Source organism: Ictalurus furcatus, chromosome 15, assembly GCF_023375685.1.
Source record: "Ictalurus furcatus strain D&B chromosome 15, Billie_1.0, whole genome shotgun sequence".
Classification (NCBI taxonomy): Eukaryota; Metazoa; Chordata; class Actinopteri; order Siluriformes; family Ictaluridae; genus Ictalurus; species Ictalurus furcatus.
In genome coordinates, this window is record NC_071269.1 from 2,612,173 (window position 1) to 2,618,446 (window position 6,274).

Here is a 6,274-nt window from a genome sequence, read left to right on the forward strand (position 1 = left end):
TCAATTAAATTCATTCTGAGCTGATGGTTCATTTTGTACTGTGACAGCAAGACATCAGTTTTTACAGGGAAGGATGTGTTGTAGGTCCAACGGAGAAAAGGAGTGTGAGAGGAGATATAAATTTGGCTCAGAGCCGCTGTCATATACTTGTCTCTGGCCTGGATCAAGAGCATAATGGTGTGTTGTGCCAGACGAACAAAATATGTGCTTACCCACAGTAGGTGACACAAGTAACCTCATGTGCAATATCTATCCTGGGGAGGACTAACACATAGCACCCATTGTCCTTACTCCACACTCTGACAAATATCTCTAGGACATAACACTGCAGTGTTCTTATGCATAAAGTGACATTACCCAGCAGTCAACAGTCATTTGCCAGTAGATTTTTTAAAAATAACCCATACACCACCTAAAGAGTAGAAGAGGCCCATACCGTATCTCCCGAGCCCTCTTTCTATGGAGATCTCAAGCCGGCTTGGCTTGAGCTAATCCAATGCACAAGGTTACGTTTTCCAGATGTTCTCATCAGCGGCCAGAAATAAAACTGACAGCTGATTTCCTTGGGGGGAAAAGACAAGGTTCCTCTGGTGATCGTTTTATTACCCTGTATTTGGTAGTTCGACCCAAGGCACAATTGCAATGAGCCCTTGACAAGTCATTATAAAGACATTTACTAAGACAGTTTTCCAGGAAAGACATAGTGCAGGCTTGCAGGCTGGGCTCTATTTCAAACGTCTATCTCAAATGTCAGTAATTTTAGAAACTCGAATCCCAGTGGATCGAAAAAGGCCATCCTGAGCGATTTGAAAAATTAACCCGTTATATATGTGTTCTGAACAAACAGAGGGATGTAATGAAGTAGCATGAGGCTCATGATATCAGACACCTACTGTATACTGAAGCTAAATAAAACATAAGGCATTATTTATTTATATTCATTCATCTTCATTAACTTCTTTATCTTGGTCATGGTCATAGTGGATCCAGAGTGAAGGGGAACACACCCTGGGTACATATATACACATACATTCACAATTTTGCATAACCAATCCACCAACCAGCATGATTCTGAGAGGTTGAAAATAAATCTTTGAAAACACAGAACCCAAAGGAACCACATATGGACATTTGTGAGAGCAGCAAAACTTTCCACTGTGTGGAAAATACATGATCACATGACACCTACAATCCCCTCCGAATCTATTGGAACGGCAAGGCCAATTTTATTAGCTTTTGTTGTAGACTGAAGACGTTTGGGTTTGAGACCAAAAAGATGAAAATGAGAAGAGAGTTTAGAATTTCAGCTTTTATTTCCTGGTATTTATATGTAGATGTGCTAAACGACATAGAACGTAGCACATTTTGTATCCGACCACCCAATCTGTAGGTGAGCAAATATACTGGAACATGATTGACTGACAGATGTTTCTTGTTACCCAGGTGTGTTCTGTTAGATTGATTGTTTAAACAATTAATAGCTCAATAAATAGTTTCACCCTTCTGCATTTGTTGTTAAAAAGGATAAGCCAACATGAAGATCAGAGAGCTGTCGGTTGGAGAAATGCAAGCCATTTTGAAGCTGAGTAAATAGGGAAAATCAATCAGAGGCATTGCACAAACATTGGGCATAGCCAGTACAATAATTTGAAATGTCTTGAAAAAGAAAGAAGCCACTGGTGTACTGAGCAACAGACACCGAATGGGTTGACCAAGGAAAACAACGACAGTTGATAAGAGAAACATTGTGAGAGCTGAAAGAGGCTGTGGTAAAAGCCTGGAAAAGCATCACAATCATGTTCGTAACCACACATTCTTTGGGAGGGGGGGGGGGGGGTCATGTACCCCCCAATGTTGAGGAAATACCAATCTGTCCCCCAATCTAAAGTACAAAATATTTTCTATATGTCCCTCTTTAATGAACCCTGCCAACGGATCTGTCTTTTCTTCATCTATTCTATTTATTTATGTCTATTCCTTTTTAATATATTTCCGTTTGTTAAGGAAAATCGGTGTGTGCCCCCCCTCCGATTGTACACTTGGTTGCGCCCATACTCAACGCGCGTTCGTTGATATATTTGAGCAGCTCAGTCTGTAAGAAATGGAGACCGCAGCCAAGCGTAGAAAAGTGCAGCAGAGCATACGAGCTTTTTTTTCAGACAGTAAGTAACTAGATACCTAAATAGTAGGTGACCTTAGCTTAGTATAGAAGGCATCATACCATGGCTTGGTTTGTTCTTAAGAACGTCAATTAACTTTTGATATTTGCACACCCACGAAGTAGGCGTGGCTAACGTCAGTTCCGGTTTTTGACCATTAACGTTACATTCACTTGCACGTCCTCCCGCCGAGTTCGTTGTGAGATACTGTTATAAATGCGAGTTGCACAGCATTTCGTTCCTTTACACTACATTTGCGCTAAGGACAACTAAGTGGACCCCTCAATGTCCATACCATGGTTACGCCCTTGATCACAATGCTTTAGGTCTCTAAAGATGACCACACTATGGGTCCATTAAAACAAAAGCAAATACAAAAGCACAGAAGTCGTAAGATTCTTGATGTAAAAATAGGAATGGTCCGACTTCTGCGTCCTGAAACGTGATATGTCAGAAAGCAAAAGAAAGAATATTCCTTTGTTTACATTTAGGGAGGATACCTTAAAGAGAACAATGCAATGCAGAGGGTGGGCAGGAACGGTTCAGAGGATCCCACACAACTTTCCACATTGCCGTATATTTACCATACACTTTTTCTCAGTAAAGCAGCCTGACACCTAAAAAACCCCCAGTCATACAACATATCCACAGTTCTCCATCAGGAAGCAGACACAGAACTATAAAGCACTTGGACTCACGGACTGTATGTATGCCTCAATAACCTCGTTAGGAGCACTACTGCACATATGCCACTTTCTAAGCCATTTTCTATATTACACATGTTACTTCTACTAGTTTTATAAAGAATGTCTTCTGTCTTTAATTTAAAAAAAAAAAAAAAGTAATGTCTCTTGTGGTTGAATGTTGGATCAGTGGTGTTTTGAATACATCTGGATTGTTATGTGTAGTCTTAAGGGATGATAAGCAAGGATTTCATTATACACTGATGTGCACATGAAAATAATGAGCTTGAACTTCTGACTTGGATTATAATATGGATGAATGTACTCCTGCTGAAAACACGCATTCAGCATTATGCTATGCCAGGAGCTATGATATTCTAGAAGGTGTACGATGCCAGGATTTGGCATGTGCATGAATGACACATAAAACCAGGAGGAATCTGATCAAATAGGCTATCGTTCCTCTCAGGAGAAATGGTATCAGTCTCTTAAGTCTAGTACAATGAAAATGAAACATGGCAGCGTGTGCTATTATAGGAAAATAATCAATGACAGGATGGTGTGATGCAGCCTGGCATGAGTTACTGTAACCACCCTGAAGCTGATCATTTTCTAGTAACAGCACATTCCACAGCATTTTATTCGTCTTATAATGTACGCTGATTAAAATTTATCTTAATTCAAGAACACTAGGTCTTACTTTTTATCACTTTATAGTCATATTTAATGTCTGCAAAACACGTTATTTCATGATATCGCTTATGTCAGCAGGTATAAACAATCGAATTTCGACTTTCCCTTGAAGTTAATAACAAAACAAAAAAAAATGCAGCTGGTTACCAAGAAACCGCAAAGACTTTCTCATAAAACAGCGTAACCTCTGCCTGTAACAAAGCACTGATACTGGAGACGCATTTCTTACAGAAAGCTTGGCCAAACAGTGATGATACTTTTTGCTTTGTTAAAAAAAAAAGGTTTTTTGTATGTGTATGTGTATGTGTATGTGGGGTGTCTGCCATTCAAGACTATGTAAATCAGTTGTTATCAGGTTTGGGGAGTAACGGAATACACATAACGGCGTTACGTAATCAGGATGCAAAAAACTGGTAACTGTAATCCGTTACAGTTACGTCAAAAAACAAAGTAATCAGATTACAGATACATTTTGTAAAAAATGGGAACACTATCAGGATTACAATTTTTTTTCATTTAAAACCAAAGAAATGAATCTTTTGACATAAGACGGTATAGACAGATGCTTGATTACACAATCTTTAACACAAATAGTTCTCTGAAATGCTTTTGTTAGGGTGACCATACGTCCTGTTATTCCCGGACACGTCCTCTTTTTCAGACCTTAAAAAAAAAGCGTCTAAATTTGAAAACTGTCCGGGATTCGGCTTTAGTTTCATTATGATGTGCTTATGGTCTAATACTGCATCATGTGTGCGCATGTTTGCATTGCTTTGACCCCTCTCTGTAATTCCCGCCTTCTCGCACACCGATTGGTTGATTATAAAAGGCGTGCAGCAACTACTGGCTAAATTCCTACTTCTCAACCTTTAGCCTACTCTCAGCGAGCGTGCGAAGGTGAAGCGATGTCGTGTACGGCGTCAAACAGTTGCTTGACAATAGCAGCAAACGACAGAGTCAAAACGATGCCCATAGCCATATAAGGTCATTTTTAATTTCATGTTATCACATTTTCTTCGTATTACATGGTCATTCAAATGTATAAATGATGGCAGAAGGTTCACTCGTGGCATCTGATATTTTATTATATTCCACGGACATTCAAAATAACGTAGGAAAAAATTTAAAGCGTGGACAGAGTGAAAGCGATTTTATTTATATATATTTCTGTGATGTTAATAGTGTGTCTTTTTCAGTGTATTAAAGCCTGCATTCATAGTAACACTGTTTTGTGGTAATATTTTTTTTAACCAAATTCCTTAAACATCCATCCGGTTAGCTAGACATGCACTTAGACCTTGTGGCTTACACTGCTTGTATGTAAAGAGTAGGCTACATGGCATACGCCTGTCAGCCAAGAAGAGGAATCTTAATTTGCTACAGTTAGCAAAGGCTCACCGAAACCGTGAGCCATATTGAATTCACAATGCGCAGGTATTAACAGGAACACACTAGATACTACCCGTGAGACTGGTTTGATATCATAGTACTTCAATTTCCAAACACACTCCAGTCTAGAAATAAAGAGCTCCGAGGCACTTGATTACCATGTTTGGTTGATTCAGAACCTGGAACCAAACAAAAACTTGATCTATCCAAGGCCTGGTCTGAGAAATTCTATTAATAATGAAAAGAGTCAAGAGAGAAGAAGAATAGTCATAGGAAAAGGAAGAGAGAGAGAGAGAGAGAGAGAGAGATAGAGAGAGAGCAGGGATGAAAAAAAGCATATATTTGACTAATAGTCCTGGTGCCTGTATCACATTGCACAGAGACTAAAACAATCACAATCACACAAGCGCAAACCTAAATGCTCTAATCAAGCAATGCCTTAATCTGACATAAATAATGAGACTGCATTATGTTTTTATGGACCAGGGCAATGCAAAACAGACCACAGCACCACATTTTAATCCAGCATCATAAACCAGATTGATTTCTGTTTGTAGCCTCGTCTGACACAGGATTACACATCATGTGACATGCGTATAATTCAAATAATAAAAACATGTTAGTAATCAATAAAACACACACACTGGCACACACATATACACTAATCAGCCATAACATTAAAACCACCTGCCTAATATATTGCAGGTCCCCTTTGCTAAACAGTTCTGACCAGTCAAGGCATGGACACTACAGGACCTCTCTGAAGGTGTGCTGTGGTATCTGACACCAACATGTCTGCAGCAGTCTTGTTAGTTGTGAGGGGGCGTCCATGGAATAGACTTGTTTGTCCAGAACATCCCAGAGATGCTTGGTCAGATTGAGATCAACAAATCAACACTTTAAACTCTTTGTCCTGTTCCTCAAATCGTTCCTGAACAGTTTTTGTAGTGTGGTAGGCCGCATTATCCTGCTGAAAGAGGCCGCTGCCATTACTGAATACTGTTGCTATGATGGCGTGTACTTGGTCTACAACAATGTTTAGGTAGGTGGGACGTGTCAAAGAAACATCCACGTGAACGCCAGGACCCAAGGTTTCCCAGCAGAAGATTACCCAGAGCATCACACTGCCTCTGCCGGCTTGTTTTCTTCCTGAAGTGCATCCTGGTGCCATGTCTTCCCCAGGTAAGCGACGCACACGCACCTGGCCGTCCACGTGATGTAAAGCAAACGTGATTCATCAGATCAGGCCACTTTCTTCCACTGCTCCATGGTCCAGTTCTGATGCTCACATACCCATTGTAGGTGCTTTTGGTGTTGGACAGGGGTCAGCATGGGCACTTTGACCGGACT